Genomic DNA, 6,000 nt, shown 5'->3' on the forward strand with positions numbered 1-6,000 from the left:
GGTGCGATTAAAGTCAAGGCTCAGTCCACTCAAGGGACACGATCTCGCCTCGCCCGAGCCCAGCCTTGGGCAAAGGCAGCCGACCCCGGAGAATTCACGTCTCGCCCGAGGGCCCCCTCAAGCAACGGACACACCTTCGGCTCGCCCGAGGCCCAGTCTTCACAGAGAAGCAACCTTGGCTAGATCGCCACGCCAACCGACCGTATCGCAGGAGCATTTAATGCAAGGATCGCCTGACACCTTATCCTGACGCGCGCTCTCCAGTCGACAGAGCCGAAGTGACCGCAGTCACTTCGCCGCTCCACTGACCGACATGACAAGAAAACAGCGCCGCCTGCGTCGCTCCGACTGCTGTGCCACTCAACAGAGTGAGGCTGACAGCAGCTAAGTCCAGCCTCGGGCGCCATAGGAAGCTCCGCCTCGCCCTACCCCAGGGCTCGGGCTCAACCTCGACGCTGGACGATGAACTCCGCCTCGCCCGACCCCAGGGCTCGGACTCAGCCTCGGCTCCGGAAGACGACGAACTCCGCCTCGCCCGACCCTAGGGCTCGGACTCAGCCTCGGCTCCGGAAGACGACGAACTCTGCCTCGCCCGACCCCAGGGCTCGGACTCAGCCTCAGCTCCGGAAGACGACGAACTCCGCCTCGCCCGACCCCAGGGCTCGGACTCAGCCTCGGCTCTGGAAGACAATGAACTCCGCCTCGCCCGACCCCAGGGCTCGGACTCAGCCTCGGCTCCAGAAGACGACGAACTCCGCCTTGCCCGACCCCCGGGCTCGGACTCAACCTCGACCTCGGAGGAGCCTCCGCCTCGCCCGACCTAGGGCTCAGACCGACCACGTCACAGGGGGGGCCATCATTACCCTACCCCTAGCTAGCTCAGGCTACGGGGAACAAGACCGGCGTCCCATCTGGCTCGCCCCGGTAAACAAATAATGATGGCGCCCCGCGTGCTCCATGACGACGACGACTCTCAGCCCCTTACGGAAGCAAGGAGACGTCAGCAATAATTCGACAGCCCCGATAGTTGTCCTTCCACAGGGCTCCAGCGCTCCTCCGACGGCCACGACATCACATGAACAGGGTGCCAAAACCTCTCCGACCGCCACGACGGCATGTACTTAGGGCTCTAGCTCCTCTCTGCTAGACACGTTAGCACACTGCTACACCCCTCATTGTACACCTGGACCCTCTCCTTACGCCTATAAAAGGAAGGTCCAGGGCTCTCGTACGAGAAGGTTGGCCGCGCGGGGGAACGGGCCGGCGCATAAGGCTCTCTCTCTCCCACGCGGACGCTTGTAACCCCCTACTGCAAGCGCACCCGACCTGGGCGCAGGGCAACACGAAGGCCGCGAGTTTCCCCTTTTGCCTGTTTCTTCCCCCCTTCGTGCTCCGTCTCGCGCCGACCCATCTGGGCTGGGGCACGCGGCAACAATTTACTCGTCAGTCCAGGGACCCCCCGGGTCGAAACACCGACAGTTGGCGCCAGGTAGGGGCCTGCTGCGTGTTGACGAACAGCTTCTCGTCAAGCTCCAGATGGGTAGTCTCCAGCAACCTTTCCAGCCCGGGACGGTGCTCCGTTTCGGGAGTCTTGAGTTCATGTCCCTCGACGGCGGCTACGACATGATACTCCTTCCTCCGCCACGCGACAGCGACAATGGCGACCGTCAGCTCGCCCGCCGGCGGCGGAATCAACGACGTCTTCCCCACATGGCAGAAGAACAACATCCGGGTTTGTCCCGTCACCTCCCCCGCCAACGAAGGAGGAGGCAGGGCAACCATGACCAAGCAGGAGGCGGCACCTCGTCGACTGTCGAGCAAGTCGACGACGCCGGCGCCCCAGCGGGGGACACGTCGGGCTTCGACCTTGCGTCTGAGACGAAGACGAGTGTCGTTTCCCCGCAACACGCCAACTCCAAGCAGACGGACGACGCCAGCATGCTCGCAAAGGACTTGCTGGGCGTCGCCCTCGTACCTGAGACAACGGTGCAGTCCGCCCCTGACGCGACTTCGTCACCGCCCGTCGACCAAGAGGTACCGACCGATTCCCGTCTCGTGCCTTTTGGATTCAGCTTCGACCCACCAAGCGACTTCGCTTCGGTGGAAGCCTTCATAGAGGCATGTACCAACCCTCCGGGGTACCATATGCAGTCGCCCTGGGATAGACTGACGGCCGTCTCGACCTACGGGCCCTCGAGTTCCGAGGAAGATGACGAGCCCGACTTTTGTTGGGATTTCTCCGGGCTCGGTGACCCCAGTGCCATGCGGGACTTCATGACCGCATGCGACTACTGCCTCTCCGATTGTGCCGATGGTAGCCGCAGCTTCGGCGACAAGGACTGCAGCCCAAGTCGTGAATGTTTCCACGTCGATCTAGGGGGTCCCGGCGAAGGCAACCATCTTGGTATGCTGGAAAACGGCGACCCCCCTAGGCCTGCGCCTCGCGTTGACATCCTTCAGGAGCTAGCTGTGGTCCCAGTCCCTGCGGGGGGTCAGGACGCACAGCTCAAGCAAATCCGCGAGATGCAGGCCAGGCTCGACGAGGGAGCAGGAACACTTGAGCAGTTCCGCCGGAACATCGGACAGGAATGGGCAAACCAAGCTCTGGCCAGAGAAGTGCGTCATCTACCCCAGGGCATCCAGCACCGCATTGCCAACGACGTCAGGGCAAGGCCGCCATCATCTTCCAGTGGGGTCGGCCAGAACTTGGCTGCAGCAGCAATACTACTCCGCGCGATGCCAGAACCATCGACCACCGAAGGGCGGCGTATCTAGGGAGAGCTCAAGAATCTCCTAGAGGATGTCACGGTCCGACGGGCCGAAAGCTCTGCCTCCCGAAGGCAGGGGTACCCCTCGGAGCATCGCGCCGCGACTTCCCGATTTATGCGGGAAGCCTCGGTCCACACCTGGTGCACACGCAACATGGCGCCTGCGGCCCCGGGTTGCCTCGGCAACGAGCACCACCACCGCAACCGTCGAGCCCACCTCGACGAGAGGGTGCGCCGAGGCTACCACCCCAGGCGTGGGGGACGCTACGACAGCGGGGAGGATCGGAGCCCCTCGCCCGAACCACCCGGTCCGCAGGCTTTCAGCCGGGCCATACGACGGGCGCCGTTCCCGACCCGGTTCTGAACCCTGACTACCATCACAAAGTACTCGAGGGAGACGAGGCCGGAACTGTGGCTCGCGGACTACCGGCTGGCCTGCCAGCTGGGTGGAACGGACGATGACGACCTCATCATCCGCAACCTCCCCCTGTTCCTTTCCGACACCGCTCGAGCCTGGCTGGAGCATCTGCCTCCGGGGCAGATCTCCAACTGGGACGACATGGTCCAAGCCTTCGCCGGCAACTTCCAGGGCACGTACGTGCGCCCTGGGAACTCCTGAGATCTCCGAAGCTGCCACCAGCAGCCGAGAGAGTCTCTCCGGGACTACATCCGGCGATTCTCGAAGCAGCGCACCGAGCTGCCCAACGTCACCGACTCGGACGTCATCGATGCGTTCCTCGCCGGCACCACCTGTCGCGACCTGGTGAGCAAGCTGGGTCGCAAGACCCCCACCAGGGCGAACGAGCTGATGGACATCGCCACCAAGTTCGCCTCTGGCCAGGAGGCGGTTGAGGCCATCTTCCGGAAGGACAAGCAGCCCCAGGGCCGCCAGCCGGAAGACGTCCCCGAGGCGTCCACTCAGCACGGCGCCAAGAAGAAGGGCAAGAAGAAGTCGCAAGCAAAACGCGACGCCGCCGACGCGGGCCTTGTCGCCGCCGCTGAGTACAAGAACCCTCGAAAACCTCCCGGAGGTGCCAATCTCTTTGACAAGATGCTCAAGGAGCCGTGCCCCTATCATCAGGGGCCCGTCAAGCACACCCTTGAGAAGTGTGTCATGCTTCGGCGCCACTTTCACAAGGTCGGGCCACCTGCGGAGGGTGGCAGGGCCCACAACAACGACAAGAAGGAGGATCACAAGGCAGAGGAGTTCCCCGAGGTCCACGACTGCTTCATGATCTACGGTGGGCCAGTGGCGAACGCCTCGGCTCGGCACCGCAAGCAAGAGCGTCGGGAGGTCTGCTCGGTAAAGGTGGCGGCGCCAGTCTACCTAGACTGGTCCGACAAGCCCATCACCTTCGACCAAGGCGACCACCCCCGACCGCGTGCCGAGCCCGGGGAAGTATCCGCTCGTTGTCGACCCCGTCATCGGCAACGTCAGGCTCACCAAGGTCCTCATGGATGGAGGCAGCAGCCTCAACATCATCTACGCCGAGACCCTCGGGCTCCTGCAGATCGATCTGTCCTCGATCCGGGCCGGCGCGACGCCTTTTCACGGGATCATCCCTGGGAAACGCGTCCAACCCCTCGGACAACTCGATCTGCCTGTCTGCTTCGGGACTCCCTCCAACTTCCGAAAGGAAACCCTCACGTTTGAGGTGGTCGGGTTCCGAGGAACCTACCACGCAGTACTGGGGAGGCCATGCTACGCCAAGTTCAGGGCCGTCCCCAACTACACCTACCTCAAGCTCAAGATGTCGGGCCCTAACGGGGTCATCACCGTCGGCACCACGTACTGACACGCGTACGAATGCGACGTGGAGTGCGTGGAGTACGTCGAGGCCCTCGCCGAATCCGAGGCCCTCATTGCCGACCTGGAGAGCCTCTCTAAGGAGGCGCCAGACGTGAAGCGCCACACCGGCAACTTCGAGCCAGCGGAGACGGTTAAGTTCGTCCCTCTCGACCCCAGCAACGACGCCTCCAAGCAGATCCGGATCGGCTCCGAGCTCGACCCCAAATAGGAAGCAGTGCTCGTCGACTTTCTCCGCGCGAACGCCGAAGTCTTTGCGTGGAGTCCCTCGGACATGCCTGGCATACCGAGGGATGTCGCCGAGCACTCGCTGGATATCCGAGCTGGATCCCGACCCGTGAAGCAGCCTCTGCGCCGATTCGATGAAGAAAAGCGCAGAGCCATAGGCGAGGAGATCCACAAGCTGATGGCCGCATGGTTCATCAAAGAGGTATTCCATCCCGAATGGCTTGCCAACCCTGTGCTTGTGAGAAAGAAAGGAGGGAAATGGCGGATGTGTGTAGACTACACTAGTCTAAACAAAGCATGTCCGAAGGTTCCCTACCCTCTGCCTCGCATCGATCAAATCGTGGATTCAACTGCTGGGTGCGAAACCCTGTCTTTCCTCGATGCCTACTCAGGGTATCACCAAATCAGGATGAAAGAGTCTGACCAACTCGCGACTTCTTTCATCACATCTTTTGGCATGTACTGCTACGTTACTATGCCATTTGGTTTGAGGATTGCGTGTGCGACGTACCAAAGGTGCATGAACCACGTGTTCGTAGAGCACATTGGTCGGACCGCCGAGGCTTACGTCGATGACATCGTAGTCAAGACGAGGAAAGCCTCCAACCTCCTCTCCGACCTCGGAACGACATTCCGGTGTCTCAAGGCGAAAGGCGTAAAACTTAATCCCGAGAAGTGCGTCTTCGGAGTCCCCCGAGGCATGCTCTTGGGGTTCATCGTCTCCGAGCGGGGCATTGAGGCCAACCTAGAGAAAATCGCGGCCATCACCAACATGGGGCCCATCAAGGACTTCAAAGGCGTACAGAGGGTCATGGGATGCCTTGCGGCTCTGAGCCGCTTCATCTCGCGCCTCGGCGAAAGAGGCCTACCTCTGTACCACCTCTTAAGGAAGGCCGATTGCTTCACTTGGACCCCCGAGGCCGAGGAAGCCCTCGGGAACCTGAAGGCGCTCCTTACGAACGCACCCATCCTGGTGCCTCCCGCTGCCGGAGAAGCCCTCTTGATCTACGTCGCCGCTACCACTCAAGTGGTCAGCGCCACGATCGTGGTTGAGAGACGAGAAGAAGGGCATGCATTGCCCGTCTAGAGGCCGGTCTACTTCATCAGTGGGGTACTGTCCGAGACCAAGATCTGCTACCCACAAATTCAGAAGCTGCTGTACGCAGTGATTCTGACGCGGCGGAAGTTGCGACACTA

This window comes from Zea mays, chromosome 6, assembly GCF_902167145.1.
Source record: "Zea mays cultivar B73 chromosome 6, Zm-B73-REFERENCE-NAM-5.0, whole genome shotgun sequence".
Taxonomy (NCBI): Eukaryota; Viridiplantae; Streptophyta; class Magnoliopsida; order Poales; family Poaceae; genus Zea; species Zea mays.